The sequence below is a fragment of the Gossypium raimondii genome, chromosome 5, assembly GCF_025698545.1.
Source record: "Gossypium raimondii isolate GPD5lz chromosome 5, ASM2569854v1, whole genome shotgun sequence".
Classification (NCBI taxonomy): domain Eukaryota; kingdom Viridiplantae; phylum Streptophyta; class Magnoliopsida; order Malvales; family Malvaceae; genus Gossypium; species Gossypium raimondii.
Window position 1 is genome coordinate 30739147 of NC_068569.1, and position 19503 is coordinate 30758649.

Sequence of the window (19503 nt, forward strand, 5' to 3'; positions counted from 1 at the left end):
CTTTTTAACAAGCTGTTGGTCCATACATTTTTCATTGAAAAAAATAAATGCAAAATCTATTCAAAAAATAATTAGAAGGTTGGTCTTTTAATCGCCTTTTCTTTTTTTGCTCAGTTTCTAATTGCCTTATGATGATACTGGTTTCCAAAAACAATCGTAGTTTAAGAATAGAATTGAGATGCAAATGCAAGGATATAGGTAAAAATATTAAATATTTTTTCGTAATTCAGAATTCAATCACATTATCCTCTCTTACTTAGCATTTAACTCTTTATAAGAGCAATTTACAAATTAGTTTCATATTAAGTATCAAAATTATTGATGAAAGGGGCTTCAATAATTAGTCAGCTAATGGTGGGCCAAATCAGACTGGCCCCACCTTATAATTTTAATGACAGACAAAGAATCATGATCAAATGTAACAACTTTAAAGGCAATAATTTATTATTATTATTATTATTATTATTATACATACTAATCTGCTAGAATATAATGTTAAAATCCCTCGCAATAAGATATTTATTTACACATTGTGGGCATAATAAAACATTTCCTCCCTTTAAGCCAGCATATGGGGATATGCTATTACTTGGATAAACATAAAACTTTTTTTCCTATACAAAAGTGATCAAAACTTAGGAAGATTGAAACAGAAAATTTTTTATATTACAATTCGTATTTCATTTTTTTTTATCGATGGAACTGTTTCCTTACTTTAAGCTCTATAATTTTGTAAGTGCCACTTCTGATCATAATCCAGGCTTCGTTGTCTCATCCTGAACGTTGGTATTAAAAATACCTACCTAGTAAATTTTACAAATAAACCAGATATAGAGATGGCGACTAAGGTTGTTATTTCCATTATTATATAATTTCAAATTTACAATGGGTCTATAATAAAATTGTTTATTTACAGCAAAATGATATACAAAGTCAACAGATCTCACTGAATACAAAATAAAATTTATGGCTACACAAACCATTGACGATAGTTCTAGATCTGGTCCAAGACGAACTATTGTAGGTGATTGTTTGAAACCATTGAATCCAGAACATGGTAAGGTAGCCCCTGGATAGGGAACTATTCCTTTAATGGGTGTTGCAATCGCTTTATTTGCGATATTCTTATCTAATATTTTGGAGATCATTTATAATTCTTCCATTTTACTAGATGGAATTTCAATGAATTAAATTCACAAGAATCACGAATCCTCGCTTTTCAATACAAAAAAATGAAACTTTTAGTTCTCAAATTTTTTAGCCCCATTCTATTTTGGTATTTCGTCCGCAAAATTTATTTATTTTTGTATTTTTGGAATATGAGTGTGTGACTTGATATAATTGATCCTATTGATAGTACAAAAAATGGGTGTCATCTTGATCGAGATAGTTTTATCCCGTCGATTAGTCATTCTAGTATCTGGAGCATGGAATATATGAAATGGATCACAAAGTATTTGAACTATGATTCATACTTAATATTCAAACCTCGCAGCCGAACTCAAAAAAAGAATTAAAATAAATGGTTATATTATTTATAAATCAAAAGATTTTTTATTCTTTCAAACTCTCATTCAGTTTATGCTTATTTTGATCAAAGGACAGCTTGCTAAGGAGGATTTTGCTATTGTTGTTTCCTTTAGTTGGGCAATTTGCTCATCAGCTTAGGTTTTTGATAAGTTGAAATATTTTAGTGTTCGGTTATCTGAATGGCAAGCTTCACAGGTTGGTAACTTCAACCACAAATTCGGCAGATCAAGAGGCAAATTTCTTCGGTACAATATTTTCGTGGACGTGGACATTCATTGGACGAGCTTTAGGGGGAGCTTAACCAGTTACTTGTACAACAGGCAGTCTATTGGAAGAAGTGTTCTAAGTTGTTTTGGATTAAGCATGGGGAGGTGAACACTAAGTTTTTTCATGCGCAAGCTTCCCAGAGATAACGTACTACTCATATTTCAATACTCTATGACACCTAGAGTCGCCCTTGCTCTGATAATGTTGGTAAGTGTTAGATTGTTTTGGATTATTTTACTCATCCTTATTCAAACTCTATAGGGCTGATTTCTATAGTTTCTCGAGCTTCCCTCTCTATGTGTCCAATTCCCAAAATGCAACTTTGGTTGCTCTGTTTACTGAGGGGGAGTTCAAAGCAGCGGTGACGAAAATGCACCTAGATAAGGCTCCTGGTCTAGATGGGATGAATCCAACTTTCTTCTAGCAATGTTGGTTCATTGTTGGCACTCATATTTTTAGTCAATTTAGTAGTTAGCTCACTAAAGGTCAGTTTCCACCTGGTTTTAATGATACTCTTCTACTTCTTATTCCAAAGAAAGACAGGCCTAACCGGATGTAGGATTTGCAACCAATTGTGTTGTGTAACATCATTTATAAAATTGTTACTAAGGTACTTACCAATCAACTAAAACATGTTTTGCAAGATATTATATCCCTTATGCAGTCAACCTCTATGTCAGGCAGGTTTGTTACAAACAACATTTTGATTGCTTTCGAGGTTATCCATCACATGCAGAATAATAAGAGACAGAAAGTGGGGGAAATAGCACTAAATATAGATTTAAGTAAAGCTTATGATCGGGTTGACTGAAACTTTTTATAATTTATCATGCGCAAGATGGGTTTTTATGTTGTTTGGATAAACTAGGTGATGCTTTGTGTGACTACTGTGTGTTATTTAGTTTCTTTGAATTGGGGGAGATAAGGCCAATCATTTTCAAACAAGGTCTGATGCAGGGTGATTTGTTTTCTTCCCATCTTTTTATACTTTATACTGAGGGACTTAGCTTTCTACTTCATTAAGCAAATTTAAGTGGGGCAATTCATGGGAATTATGTTTTTCAATGAGGGCCTAGAGTCTCCCATTTCCTGTTTGTAGCTAGCAGCTATTTGTTTTTTCGTGCCACTGATGTTCAATGCAATGTTGTTAAGGCTGTGCTTGTGGTTTAAGAGTCTACCTCAGGACAAGCGATTAACTTTCAAAAATTAGGTATTGCATTTAGTTATAACACACCGTCATCTATTCAAAAATCTATTATGGTTAGTTTAGGTGTGACTAATCCGATTGATCATAGGCAATATTCGGGGCTCCCTTCACTTGTTGGTCGTAATAAGCCAAAAAAATTTGTTTTGTCAAAAAGCGATCATGTAAGAGATTATTGAATTCGAAAAATAAGTTACTTTCTAAGTCGGGTAAAGAGGTGGTGCTCAAGACTATACGCAAGCTATTTTGGATTACTATATGAGTGTTTTCTTGCTAGCTCATAATTTTTGTGATTAGCTCTAAAAATTGATGATTTCATTTTGATGGTGTTTTGTTGGTATTGGCGCAAAAGAGATTAAGTAGGCCGCTTGGGAAAGGTTTTGTGTACCTAAGAAGTCAGTGGAATGGGCTTTTGTGATTTGCATTGTTTTACTCTTGCCATGCTCAATAAGCAATGTAACAGCCCGCCCGGCGAAGTTTTTGTATCTGATTACTGTTTGGCTTATAGTTGGTTAAATAGTATATATAAGAATAAGTAAGTGTTTCTTTCAGCTAAGTATATAATTGTGTGTATTGTGCCAGTTGGCAAACTTTTTGCTTTGGTGGGATCTATGGTTTGGCAGATCCTTATTTTAAGAATATGCCACCCTGGATGCTCTGGTGAACTCATCAACTTCGCAGTTGTTTAGATTTGTTTATTATTTTAGTAAGGTAATCTAGTTAGTTATGTTGAGATCTAATTATAATGGGACTAAGCTACTATAGATGAAAATACTTAAATTTTGATAAGTGCGCTTAATCACGGGAATCAAAAGTGTTAGTGGATCTGATTCTTCCATTAATCTTTGTCTCTGTGCTTAAGTATATAAGGCTAGCAGTGGGCTCTCGGAAAGTCTTTCTGTCTTATTTGTTTTCTTCTTTCTTCTTTAATTTCTTTAAACTCTTTGAAAACCTAAGTCCAGTAAAGTACTTCGAAGTTAGGTTCGTTGTATTTAGCTAACTTATATGTTTGTACTAGTTCACTGGTAATTATTGATTGACCCTAGTTTAACCTTAAAGTTATTTACATGTTTTTAGTTCTGCATGCATATATGTTAGAATGGGGTGTAACGAAGGAAACTTCCTGTTTATGTATGAAGTGTTGTTGATTATTGCATGCATGTTCAGATTTGATAGATCAGTAATCTAATATGTTTAATTATCCTTTTTTTTAAATCAAGAAGCTATTGAATGTCCTAGCGATAAAGGCAAAGGACTTGCCTTGTAGATTTTGCTAAATTTTCTGGTGAGTTCCTTCTTACTTTCATGTTTTGTGGTTTTCTTTAGTTTATTTTTTTATGAAAGGTAAGTATTCTTTCTCAGTAAAGGATGCAAAGTGTATGTGTGGATAGTGGTTTTCTAGAATTGTTAGTTGAGTTCAGTATGTGGACGATATGAAGTATGAGTGATTTTTCATGTTTAAGCCACTACCACCTGCTTCTAATATGAACTGATATGTGGAAATGGAGATGAGGAGATATGTTTGTGTAGCCTCCGGTAGAGAAGATATATTGCAAACAGGATTGGCAGATCACGATAAAACAAGCTTTACTAAAGAAATGATATAAGGAGTTAAGGGGGAGAATGTATATGAATTAGACCATATGTTATGTATCTGACACTGAAATCTAGGTACGTGGCTGGCATGAAATTGGATTTTCTGAGTTATAAGTAAGTTGGTGTACAGTATACACCCATGTTATAAGTAAGTTGGCATACTGGCTCTGTCTAAGTTTTATATACGCCATTAAGCATACTCCGTGAAAATGTGCAAACCCTTTGAAAGATTCAATTTTACTAATAGCATCTTTATTTATCATCTCATTGGAAGTCAATAAGTTATTAAGAGCTTACTCTGTGACCTTTTTCCTTCTCAAGCTTACTGACTGAAGGAAGACTTATTTGAAGGACTACGTCAGAATGTTGTTGCTATTGTGAGATGACAACTTTATTTTGTATTATGCATCACTCATGGGGGTGACACCTTGATAGCAAGCTAATTTTGTGTGTTTAATGCATTCATTTTTGGTCAAATCTTGAATAGAATGCTACTAAGCTTGTGATTTCTTATTTAATTTTTATCAGCAAGCAATTGGAATATCGAAGTTCACAACATCAAACAAATTAAGCTAAATTGGAACAAAAAGCAAGAAAATGGGTCAAATTGAAAAGTTGCAAAATTGGTGACTGATGAAAAAAAATTCAGATTTTGATTTTTTTTCAAATCCTATAATTAGAAATATATTTTTTTTGTTGGTTGTTAAACATAATTTTCTAAGGAAGTCATGCTAAAATTAGCTTTTGAAAGGTGTATAAAAGCCTTGTAATTTCAGCTTGGAGACACAGAGTGTTAAGCCTTGAATACAAAATAATTCTTTCCTTTCTTACGTCTGTAGCTTGTCTAATATTCTTCCAATTCCTTTATTTTTCCTTTTTTTACAATTGCTCTTTAAGTCCCCTCTCTTTTTCACCTATCAACATTACATTAAAATTCATTCTTATAATCCTACAAAGCATGATTAATCTCATGCTCAACTAATGCCCATTTAGCTTTAGACAGGTCATTGTTACGATCGAAGATCACGAGAAATGAATCTACACTAAAACCTTACAACACGGTATTCATTATTTCTCCAGAATATGGGATAGCCACATTCGTCCCTTAAAGTTAATCCAATTTCAGCTCAAAGTGCACGTTAGGAGGAAATTGTTTTGGCATACAATTGGGAGAGCGAGTTGGTCATCTGTCGTATTTGAGTTCTTACGAACAAATTGGTGCCTCCAGTTGAAAAAAGCTAGTTTGATTCCGTCAAGAGAGTTAGCGATCAAATTTAAACAACTCACGCGGTTGAGGTTGTTAATTTAAGTTAGGTTCTTCTCTGTCACAAGGTTATCGAGATCTTAAATTGCGGACGCATGTTTGTGGATAGATAACCGGTAAGGGTTGGTTTGTAGGTCTTACTGGAACCAACTACAGAAGGAAGAGTTGCCAGTTGAGGAGTCCTTGATTGCTATAACCAACTTATCATTTGGAAGGAAAAATCCACTTTCAATAATTGATTCGAGTTCAAAGTGTACTGAGGCTTTTTCCAACTCGAATATGTGAATTATAATTGCAACATAAAATTAAGTAAATTGAATTAAATTGGTAAATCAAATATGTGAATGCTTAACCTTAGCCTCGGTACACTCCAAACTCAAATGGATCGTTGAAAATGGATTTTTCCTTCCAAACGATAAGCTGGTTATAGCGATCAAGGACGCCTCAACGGCAAACTCTTCCTTATGTAGTTGGTTCCGGTACGACCTACAAACCAGCCCTTACTAATTATCTAACCATATAACATGCGTCCGCAATTTAAGATCTCGACATCCTTGCGACCTAGAAGAGACCAACTCAAATTAACAGCTTCAACCATGTGGATCATTTACATTCAATCACTAACTGCCTTGACCGAATCCAACTAGCTTTTTCCAACTAGACACACCAATTTGTTTGCGAGAACTCGAAAATGATAAACGACCAACTCGCTTTCCCAACTATATGCCAAAACAATTTCCTTCAAACGTGCACTTTGAGCTGAAATTGGATTAATTTTGAGGGATAAATGTGACTATCCCATATTCCAAAAAGATAATGAATACTATGTTGTAAGGTTTTAGTGCAGATTCATTTCTCATGATTCTCAACCAGAACGATGACCGATCTAAAGCTAAATGGGCATTAATTGAGCATGAGATTAATCATGCTTTATAGGATTATGAGAATGAATTTAAATGTAATGTTGATAGGTGAAAAAGAGATGGAAATTAAAGAGAAATTGTACAAAAATAAGAAAAATAAAGGAATTGGAAAAATACTTGACTACCTACAGATATAAGAAACAAAAGAACTATTTTGTATTCACGACTTAAGACTCTATGTCTCCAAGCTAAAATTACAAGGCTTTTATACACCTCTCAAACGCTAATTTTAGCATGACTTCCTCCTAAAATTATGTTTAACAACCAATAAAAAATCAAATATTTTTCTAATTATAGGATTTGACGAAATCAAAGTCTGACTTTTTCCATCAGCCACCAATTTTGCAACTTTTCAATTTGGCCCCTTTTTCTTAATTTTTGTTCCAAGTTAGCCCAAATTGCTTGATTTTTTGAACTTCTGCATTAGAATTGCATCCTGATAAAATTTAAACAATAAATTACAAGCTTAGTATCATTTTATTCAAAATTTGACCAAAAATAAGTACATTGAACACACAAAATTAGCTACTTATCAAATCCCCCTACTTAGCCGATGCTTGTCCTCAAACATGTTGTGTATTCCCATACTAGAATCATTCAAAAAAAAACTTCCAAAATCAAGTCTCCTTCCACAACCAAGCATAATGCAAACATTTTAAATGAAGCATGAATAAGCAGTTGCTAGGTTTAACCAACAAGCATTTTATAAAATTCTAACATTATGCAAAAATCAACTACTTCACTAAATTAAAGGTTAATCAAACTTGCAAGGTGATAGTTCTCAATCAGTTTTTCAACAAGTTTAGGATGTGGTTGAATCTTTTTACATAAAATGAGATGACAACCAAAGCACATCACCCCGGTTACTCAATTTGACACGTCTCTCAAACAGATTATTTTTCCTTACTCATGGCAGCTCGGTTAGCGGAGTGTTGTAAGTTTCACTTCATCACTCAAATATTTTTATGCGAAATGAGATGATAACCCAAGCAGCTCATCCCGATTACTCAATTTGGTCACATTTCTGAAATCTTCACTCATAACTAAGCCATTAGCGGAGTGTGTATATATATTTTACTATTTCAATTGTTTTTTATAGAAGATAAAATTACTTATATGAAACTTGAGTACTTTTATTAAGTAAGTTTAAAGAGCTAACAATTTTCATGAAATATTGACTTAGCCACAATATTTTCAATTCTACAAAACACTTAGCAGTCAAATTAAACAATAAGCAGTTATTCATGAATTACCCAATTATTTGAATTAAATAATAGGATTTGAATATTCAATTTCAAAAAAAATCAAAGAATAATCTCATTAAAAGAATTAACATATGTAATGAAGAACAAGTAATAACATGGCATGTACTACGAATCCCCCCTACTTAGCCCACACTTCCCTCAATGTGCACTTTTAAAAGAATAATAAAGAGAAGGGTTAAGTGTACTCCTCGTCTTAATTTGGCGGAGGGTGGTGGATGTGGTCATTTTGTAATATAGTGAGGATATTTGAGATTTGAGACCCTATTGTGTTTAGGTGAGCCTCAATACAGCTTAGTCATTCCTCCATAGCAGAAGGGAGCTGCTCCTCTTACTCCCTAAGAGTTTGATTGTGTCGTCGACGAAAAATTCTGTTGTTGTGAATTGTTCATGTACTTGGGGGAACAAAATAAAATGTAGTAGGGATGCCAGTAAGTAATCCCATTGGATCTAAACAATATTCATCTAAACAATCTATAACATATGTACATGAAAGAGATAGGAAATCAATTCTGGATGGAAAAATTTGTATGGCTAAATGCGTGATATATGGGTTGAAAATGAGTGGTATGTAAGCTCGTAAAACAACACGGAAATCACACGCAAACAAATATCCTAAATTGACCCTATAATCAGAGTGCATACACCATAAGAATAATAATTTCGTCTTTGTTAGGATAGACAAAGTTTTGATATGACTCGAATAACTAAAAGCAAGAAATCTATGAATGGATCTTAGCGGCGGTTCATGCACTAGTGAGGTTTTAGAGGTCTTAGAATTGTAAGGGTAGAATATAGAGTTAGTCAAAGCTGAATAACCAACATCAGCAACAAATTCGCTAGGAATGTCAAGTAAAGCAGTATGGTATGAATCGGATTGAGCATCGTCAGGGTTAGCGAACCCATGGCTATGTTTAAATCTGAAACTAACATTTTAAATGTATTACCAAGCAATCGAAAGCTGACAATGTCCTGGGTTTCAATAACCCTCATGACATTTAGATCGAAACTAAATGTTGCATAAAAATTCATATACAAGTTCATAGAATGCAACACATTTAATATTCGCTTAAGATGTCCAACCAATAACATTGAAATAATTAAATACATCATCATGCAAATTAATTATATCGAGGGTCAAAAGAGATATACTCTCACAGACTAGGATTGGACGATGTCGAATTTCGTCATATCTAGTGCGATGTTCTGGGAATGTACAATTCAGAAATCCTCGAAGTCTCGCCTCCGACAGCTTTGTGTCGGTGCGCCCTCCATGGTCGCACCTATTATATCTAGGTGGCTGATACTCTTCTTCGAATAAACTATTTGGCGGACTCAACATACTAGCAGCTTCAGTACTGCTACCTAGAGTTCATACTGGCTCTTCACTTGGTTGGTATGACGGTTGTTGTCGAGCACATACAATGGCTAATTTTGTTCGATGCATAGGGGATTGTTCGTGTTGATTCAAAGGTTTTGTGCATCAGAGGTGTTGGTTCCATTTGAACGTCCTGTTTGATATGTTAGCAATGAAAAAATCAGTTGGAAATTCAGGGCGTCAAACCTTACTCCGTCAGAAGCGTCTGAACTAATTCGTGGATTTTTTACCTCGTCTGATGTTGAGCTCCTTCGACAACGATGTTGACTCAGTCCAATAGCTTGTATCGATAACGGTGGAGACGGTTCTAAATCTTCGTCATCAATGTCGATGATGGGCGATGTTGAAAATCAGTTGTGACCTCGATTAAGAGAAGCCAGAAAATTGTCGATCGCTTCATTTCTAGTTCGAACCATGGCTATAGTGGCTGTGGCTGGTGGTTGCGCTAGGCACAACGACGGCTAAAGGCTTAGGGGAGCGGCGATTTGCGGTATTTTTAGGCAGTGTCGGTGTTGGTTTTTTGAAGCGACAAAACAACATTTGAAGCATTGTGGTGTAGGTTGAAGGGCGGCGTATTGGTGTGGTTGTATGTGGGGTTGAAGGGCAACGTCGTTTATGGTTGTAAGTGCGGTGGTTTAGTGTTTTGAGGATGATGAATGGTGATATTTGGGCATGAAGAAGCGACGATGGTTAGGGAGGTGAAGGGGGAGGAGAACGACAGCCAAATGTGGTGGCGACGGCAGTGTGAAGAAAATGAGGTTTTTAATGAAATTTTAGGGTTTATTTTAGGTATGATGAAGGAAAAGAAGAAGACATAAAGGAGAAATAGGGGGCTTGTGTTTCGTGAATCTTTTTTTTAACCAATTTGGGTTTTTTTTTAATTTGGGTCGTTTTGGGCTCTTTTTTCCTTTTCTCTCTTTGGGCCAGATTTGGCTGTTTGGGCTCCTTTTTTATTTATTTGGGTTGGTTTTAGGTATGGTATGTGGCAAAGAATACTAGCACTAAACATTGCATGTCTATGCCACAATAAAAATCCTATTTTTGGATGAAAAATGACAGCCTCCACCAACGTTTCTAGAAAACAACACATTAAAATGGATTAACCGAAAATCTTATTATTATTTTCAACCTAAATTAAACTGAATTCTTAATTAAATAAATTAAAATAAATATGGGTTGCCTCCCAAAAAGTGCTTTAGTTTAACATCGTTAACTTACCGACCTAAAAATTTATTTGTTTGGCTCCTCGAGAATTAATTCTTCCACCACATGCACTTGGAAGTTCTTGTAAAAAGGTTTCAACCTTTGCTCATTGACCTTAAAGCATTTTTTGGACTCTTTACTCTTAATTTCTACTGCACCGTGAGGAAACAACTGAGTAATAATGGACTTAGCCATTTGGTTCAAAGTTTACTTGCAAAAATACTTAGGGTGGGATCGTAAAGCAACACCTTCTGTCCAACTAAAAATTGTTTATGAGATATCTTCTATTCATGAGACGTATTGGTTTTGTCTTTCTAAACTTGAGCATTTTCATATGTATCACGCCAGATTTCTTCGAGCTCTTAAATGTGTAATTTTTAATAGTCACATGTGGCATCGAACTCCATGTTGTATTGTTTGACAGCCCAATATGCCTTATGTTCTAGCTCCATTGGAAAATGATATAGTTTACTAAATATGAGCCGGTAAGGTGACATGCCTATGAGTCCTTTGTAAGCAGTGTGGTATGCCCACAATGCATAATTTAGTCGTAAGCTCCAATCCTTCCCATTCGATTTCACGGTCTTTTCCAAAATCAACTTAATTTTATGGTTTGAAACTTCTACTTAACCATTTGTTTACAGGTGATAAGTCGTGGCCACTTGTTGTTTTACCTCATACTTCTTCAATAGTGCATCGATTATCTTGTTACAAAAATGTCTTCCTTGATCGTTGATCAACGCTCTTAGTGTGGCAAACTTAGAAAAAATAGAGTTTTTCAGAAATTTCACTACAGTTTTAGAATCATCATGACGGGTAGCTTTAACTTTTACCCACTTAGATACGTAATCAATAACAAGCACTATATAAATATTACCAAATGATGAAATGAGTTGACTCATGAAATCAATTCCCCATACATAAAAAAATTCGCACACATGTATAGGCGTAAGGGGATTTCATTCCTTCAGTTTAAATTACCCACATTTTGACATCTCTCGTAAGTCTTACAAAATAAGTAAGCATCATGAAAAATATGTGGCCAAAATAATCCATACTCAAGTACCTTATATGCAGTACGTTTAGGACCAACTAAGCGTTCAAGCATTTTGTCAATAAAAGGACGTGGAAAGTGATATTTTTGAATTAAAGCATTCAACTTCTTGTAAACTATGCAGACTCTCTATCCATTTTGGACCCGAGTGAAAATTAGTTCACCTGCTGAATTTTTAATTACAGTCACGCTGATTTTCTTAGACTACATGAACCGGGCTAACCCATTTACTGTTAGAAATTGGGTATATCATTTCAGCATCTAGCAATTTTTGAATTTCCTTTTTCAGTACCTTCACACCTAAATTTATTTTGAGAAGGGCATGTTGTAACGCGTGGTATGTGGAAATGTACACAGACATTATCAAGTAACAAGTAAGTATAAGAGTTATCGTCTCCACAGGGATTGTATATGTTAATTAATATTTTGCAAAATTAATATTAACAATTTGGTAAGAAAAACACAATAATTTTGAGTGTTGGAAAAAATAAATGACTAGATGCAAAGTGATCCCTAATGTAAGTTAACCTAAATGCAAATGAAATGAATGGTTAAAATGGATGAGATGGATTTAGCAGCAGAATTCAAAAGATTTTAACAATGATAACATGCATAGGCTAGAATAATTACATTATTTAACTTAGTTCATTTTCATCATGCTTACAATATTTTAGAAAAATAATTCTGGGCAACTCGATCTTTCATGAGTTTAAAACTAAGATTAAGTCCTTTCGAAATATTTTACTTAGAAAAACATGAATTTTACTGATCATATTCAACTAAGGGTTTCTTAGAATTCATGTGAAGTAATAGGGACAGGTTAGGTTTGAAACAATTTAATCACATAAACCTAAAAACTATGCAAGATAATAGAGCTCTTTCGAGTTATTATGAACATTCAATTTAATCGGGTTAGGATCTAAATTAACCATGCACTTTTCAATTATTTCATCCATTAGTCGTCATCTGGTTAGGATCGCTCAACTAATTCTAATGCAATCAATCACATATAAATGAAATGCATAATTGAGTTTAATTGAAAATGTGAATGGTTGAGGCACAGAACATCATAAACACAATTTAAATGAACTTTATTGAATTAATGTAATCATTCTAGCTAAACAAAATTAAGCTATCATCATTAATGAAAAAAGAACAAAGCAATTTGCAAATATAGTGAATAATTAAGGAAGAGCAAAAAGGAAGAAAAAACTATTTGATAGTGTGATTGCTAATCATGGAGGCTTCCTCCAATTCTCACGATTGCTTCTCCACAAACTGCTCCTTAAGATTGCCAACCAAGAGAAAGTTTTTCTCTAGGAATTACTTAGCTAAATAGGGAAATGGGCTGGGTGGAAAAGAATGAAAGTTAGAGAGAAATGAGAGGATGGATGAATGTGTGTTAAAGGATGAAACGAAGAATGATTGAGGGATATTTGAATAGTGGAATGAGAGGATCTATTTATACTAGAGGTATGGCTAGTAGGTTTGCTAAAAATAACATTTTGAATCCCATGATATGCTCCCATGCTTGGCCGGCCATATATTGTGGAAGGGAGTGGTTGTTGGTTGCTTGATTCAAGCATGATTTCATACTTGAATCAAGCAAGGTGGTGGATGGTTTCAAGGATAATTTTTGAGGTTTGATTTTGGAATGTTTTGCAAGTGTGAGGATCTTTGAATAAATATCCCAAAAGTGAATTTTGAGTTGCCCAAATGCCCTTGCCGAATTGGGCTTCATTCTCCCTTATTTGGACGGGTTGATGACCCAAATGCTTGCCATACTTATTCATCAAATGCACCAATTTTAATTGGATCAAATTAATTTCATCATGACCCAAATTTGCTTGATGTTTCCGTCCATGTAGAGTGAAAAATAGGCTCATGTCCATGTGGATTTAACAAATAAACCATTCATAATTCTTTGGTCCAACTGCAAGAAATTAAATCAAAATTAATATGTCACATAAAGTAATAAATAATTAAATTATGCACATATTTAATGCAAAATAACATAGAATTACATTCTTTATTAAATCATGCCCCTTATCTTAATATGAACAAAATTCACCCTTTTAACTATCAAATACCTGAGATTAATATTATTTTTAAATAAAAGGTGTCATAAACTACTAAAAAACCATATAATTTACAGTTTACACATGTAAAAAGAATATCGATGATAAAACAATGTTTTAATGAAATCTCTATAAAGTTTCATGGATTGGATTTAAAGTATTATGCTTTGTTTGATGAAAATATCATACCTAAACTTATATGCCACATGGTTTATATATTATTACTTTTAATTTGTTAATGGTTTAATTCAAACACTAAAGTTTTACAAGTAGGTTGTCTACTTTTCTTATGGATCCATCTGCATTTGTTTGTCAATTCTCCAAAGCAAAATATTTTACGAATAGGTCTTTTCTTGATGGATGTGAAGGTAGTAATCAGTCATTTGTTTGGCATAGTATTTTTATGGCAAAAAATTTACTTTGTAGAAGGACTAGATGGCGAGTTGGAAATGGACGAGATATAATGTTTTTTAATGATCCATGGATTGTTGATGATAGGGACTTTTTTGTTCAGTCACTTCTGTTGACAGGTTTTAAGGACTTGAGAGTTGTTGACTTGTTCAATATGGATGGTCACTTTTGGAATAGGGATTTGGTTGTAAGGATCTTATAGCCCTATGATGCTTTGTGTATTCTTAGTGTTCCTGTCAGTTACACTCCAATAATGAATTAGCTTGTTTGGTATTTTAGCATGAATGGAAGGTATAGTGTAAACTCAACATATCAACTTGCTATTAACATGCATTAGAAACATGGTAATTTTGGTATGAATAGTGTATGGGCGAGTTAGTAGCGATGTAAACTCTCACTAAAGATTAAGGATTATGTTTGGCGATGTATCTGCCAATTTTTGCCAACACGTACTCGGTTGGTCGAGAAAAGACTTTCATTGGCTCCTTTGTGTGCATGGTGTGAGGATCTTGAGGGATTGGATCATGTAATTTTGCTTTGCCCTTATGTTCAATTTGTTTGGAGTGTGGCTAGATACTCTCTCAGCCATGGGACTATTTCAGATTTGATTATTGTGCTCATTAATTCGGCAAAGCTTAAGGTTTTGCATAGAAGTCTTGTGTTGTTATAGATGATATGGGTACACAAAAATTTATTGATTTGGAAAGGGCATGACACCAAAGCAGTGTCTGTTGTAATAGTTGCGGATTCATTTTTGTTTAGTCGGTTGTAAGAGCCAGGAGTGTTTACTACTACAAAGGCTAATGTTGGTGGGATGATTATGTGTTGCAAACTGTTGATGGGATGGTTGATGGGTCACAAGACGTTGGGGTGGTGGGATGGGAACCTTTAACTATAAGTGTACTGAAATGCAATGATACCAAATGATAAGGACACGTGCAGAACAGGATCGTAAGTTTATCCAAGTCCCAAATTTGGCTAAGGGATCTAGGTGAATGAAGGAGAACTTAGAGTTTAACACAACTTGAAACGTAAGAAAATCCAAGTTAGATTTAAGAATTAAAAAGGACAACAACTAAAACAAATAATAAACGATAGAAAAAGAGTAAGGAATCCAAATTAAAGATTAGAAACAAATAAACAAAAACATAACAAAATAACAAAGAAATGAAACAAGATAGATGGAAAGTAGCGTGTAGAAGTCCTAAGAAGCCTTTGGAAACCAGATGAATCCACAACCCCCTTCAAATAGCTCTAATTTCCTCTCCAAGAAAGAAAACTTGGCAAGAAAAAGCTTGAAGATGATCCCCAGAATCTGAAAGATTGTTAAAACTCTTCTCAAAGAAAACTCAAGAGAATTTCTTGAAAACAAAACTCAAAGAGAGAAGTTGTTGAATGAAATATGAATTGTGTACAATAAAGAAGCCTTCATATAGGCTAGCTAAGTACATCCAAATAAAACTCTCAAGTATATTGAAACTCTAATTAACTTAAATAAGAAATAGTTTTAAACTAAACTTTCTTGTTGACATAAAACTCCTAAATAACTTTAAATGCTATAAAATATCCAAAATTAAGAAAAAATAAATAATGAAATAATAAGACCTAATAAATATAATATTGGGCTCATATATAATAAAAATTAAGCCTAAAAATTGGATCCAATATGATTTAAACTTGAATTAAAATCCGAAAACTCGTAATTTCCATAATAATCCCATCCAGAATTCTGCTCTCCCAATCTTCTCTAAAACGATCATAACTTGAGCTCCCAAATTTGAAATCGAGTGATTCAAGAAGTATTTCGAAGCTAAGAGATAGATCTTCGAACGCTATGTTAACTCAAAAATGTCTGAATCCCATCCAAAAATTCATCGCAAGTTGACTGATTGTCCAAACTTGAAATTTGGCGATTTCGATGAATGGAATTTAATAAATTTCACCCCATCTGTGCATGTATCATGCAATGTCGACACTGCTTGGTTTGAGTAGGATGGAGCGACGAGTTATGCGGTTGTAGTTCAGGATTCTATAGGTTATGTACCGAAATGTTTTTCAGGGTTTGAGTACTCTCACTTTAGTCCTTGCATTGTTGAAGCTTATGCTATCCAGGAGGCACTATCATGGTTAAAAACGTTGTTCCTTGACAATGTACTTATTGAGTCCGATTGTTTGGTTGTTATATTGTCAAAGCTCATTATCTGACGCATCTAAATTAGGTGTATTGCTACATGATTGTTTGTTGATAAAAGACCGTTTCTAGCACCTGACCTCCTAGTGAACTCATCAAAGTGCCAACAAGGCAGCCCATTCAGTAGTGAAAGCGGCCTTGTTATATGCAAACTACAGAGAAAGGAATGTTTCTCCCATTACTTCTTTTAATGAGAATGTTATGTCCATGCCTAATTTTTTTGGGTGTATGGGGTGGACCTGTTGATTCAGGTTTTAGTTATTTTGTATCATCTTTTTACTTTTTGATTAGTGACTTTCTCGTTAATGAATTTTCTTTTTCTTCTAAAAAATTATTTTTTATCATATTTATATAGTATATCTTATTGTATTAATTTTATAATATATTTCAGGTGGGGGAGGAAATAAAAATCAAAGATAACCATAGCTATTGAAAGAAAAAAAGGGTTAGGACCACAAATATCCTTGGCAATGGAAGATTGGGACAAGGTCATGGGATATATGTTTCTTCTTTTTCACCTTTTTTTTTTTTTTTTGAATTATATGACATACGCTTCCAACAATTTATCCATAAAAACATTACCCATTTCTTCTTTCTTTTTTTTTTTTTTTTGGGGTGTTGTACATCCATGTTTCTATCACTTTAAAGTTGAATTAGACCTTTCCAATGCCATGATGTTCCCTTTTTCTCTGTTGCTTGAACCGGTGGGGTGAAATCCAGCTGAACCAATATAATAGTTTACTATTTATCTTGAATTTAAATTCAAACCTAATTCAATTTTATTTTTAAACATCAATTTTAATTTAAAAATAAAAGTAACTTGTTAGATTAAACTCATTTACTCCTGCTTAAATTAAAATTGGTTTATTTGTAGACAATTACTAGTTAAAAATAACAAATATATATATATGCACCAAAAACTTGCATATATATATATGTGTGTGTATGTATATTATAAAATGTTGAAAGGATGGCCCCAAGAGAGAAGAACCCTGCAAGAATGTGTTGGGGAACCCAATTGGATGTGAGGTGGGAGATGGGGAAAATGTGAAAATGAACCCCACCCTTCCCATATGATGAAGACTAATCTCTTCCTCCCACACACGGCGGCAGCCCAACGGCCACCTCCACCATTTGGGAAATTAAACCAACCCTAATTTCCCTCTTCTTTTACTCAAAATCTGAAAATCTGAAGAAGATTACCTACTATTACTCTTTAAAAATCTGATTCTTTGGATTATACCTATAGCCTCTTCTTAACCCTTAGTAGAAAAATAAATCTGTTTCAATGTAGTTGAACTACATTCTTCTACACTGATAACAAATACTAATATCAACCAAATTAAAATCCAATCGATAATAACCATCTTTTCAAATAAATGAATAAGGGTAATATATATATATATTATTCATAACAATCAGCCAATCTGTAAATACTTTTACATTTTTTCCATCAACTAACTCTTTTTTCTAAATCAAGCAGAACTTTAGTCTACCTCATATGTTCAAATTGCAATACCAAGGTTAATGTGATGAAATATCAGATCAAGTTTCTTTGATGATAATAAATTGAGGGTTAATTTATTTATATACTTTTAATAAGTGAATTTTTTTAATTTCACAAATAGGATTTAAATATTACTATATATCTCCTCTTTAAAAATTTAATTTTTTTACTACACCTTAAGAGATATGACATGTATCATCCATTTAACCATCTTTGTAATGTTATAAACTCCACAACATTTCAAAAGAAAATCTAAAACGAAATCTTGAGAAAAGAAATTTTAATAAATGAAAAATGAGACACTTACCATCATTTTAACATTACAATATAATAATAATCGTTAATTAAAATTATTTTTTATATTGGTAATTTTCCGTATTTTTCCTAATTCCTTTTTACTTATTTCTAAAATAAACTTTCTATTGACTTAAAATTCAAAGTCATAATAATAATAATAATAAACAATTAATGTGTGATTAAGAAAACAAGAATGGATTGAAGGTATCACTATAGAGTTTTGCTTAATCCTTCCACATATAGTATTCAGTTTCTTTGTCTATCAAATCCCTTTTATCTTTTCAATCTAAGAAAAGATTGTATAACTCAATTTGTCTTTATAGCCAAAATCCCACATCTAATTCATAGTAAAAGGAATTTAGAATTTAACTTGACATTTGTAAAAAAATGGCAGAGGATAGTTGCTTAAATCAAAAGATGTTATCTTGTAAAATGTATAAAATGACTTTCTTTTAATAAAATGGTATTATATAATTGGCTGACAGTACATATCGAATATCAGTCTGCCCACAATCATATTTAAATTAGCTTCAAAAGCTTGCCTATTATTTTACTTGGTGAAATATTTTAATATCTCTTAGTATGAATTATAATTACATGCATGCATGAGTACTCTTGAAACAAAGGAAATACTACAAATGTTAGGATTAGAACATCAATTTTGGGAATCTTCTTTTATTCTATTTAAATTTTAGTTTACGTGTATGTGTACATTGCTAATTGTTTTGATATACAGGATTCTTTGTACCATTATATAACTAGAATAATCAAGATGAAATGATAAAAGAAAAAAATCCTTTTACATTTTATATGCAAAATAATTAATCCTCAAGGGGACAAACCCTAGAAATAAAGATACATTTGATTGTGACAAATCCACCCATTAAGACACCCCACCAAGACCAACTTTTATTTTTGCCTTAACTATAAAATTCTATTATTATATTCACCTAGGGTTTCTTCTCTTTCTCAAGACATACATGACCACTAATAATCTAATATTTTTTCTACATTTTAATAATAATTAAAAATATATTTTAAGCTTAATTACTAATTTATAATTTTTTTAAATGTTCTAACCCTAAAATAATTAATCTATAATATATATATAATTTATTGATTTGGAAACACTTTAGAATAGAGAAAATAGCATTTATTGTTGATTATATATTTAAATTGATATTATTTGTTAGTTAATTAATTAATTTGAGTTAAGATAGTTAATTCGATGCTTATTGTAATTTTAGAAAAAACAAAAAAAAAAAGAAAGAAAGAGTGGGATAAAAAAAAAGATAAAATAACAAAATAAATAAACACACCCGTAAGCTTTCCTTCATT

General features: G+C 33.0%; 1 long non-coding RNA gene across 2 annotated transcripts; it reads right to left on the reverse strand.

The window, feature by feature from the left end:
• Window positions 1-6835: 6835 nt before the first annotated feature.
• Window positions 6836-10381, reverse strand: LOC105771114 (uncharacterized). Of its 2 annotated transcripts, XR_008195917.1 has the most exons (3): window positions 9655-10257; window positions 9199-9557; window positions 6836-7220 (listed from the first exon to the last, which is right to left on the reverse strand). It is a non-coding gene; the product is annotated as an uncharacterized LOC105771114 (long non-coding RNA). The 2 variants fall into 2 exon arrangements; XR_001126401.2 differs by lacking the exon at window positions 6836-7220 and having other exon boundaries at window positions 8960-9557; window positions 9655-10381.
• Window positions 10382-19503: the final 9122 nt, after the last annotated feature.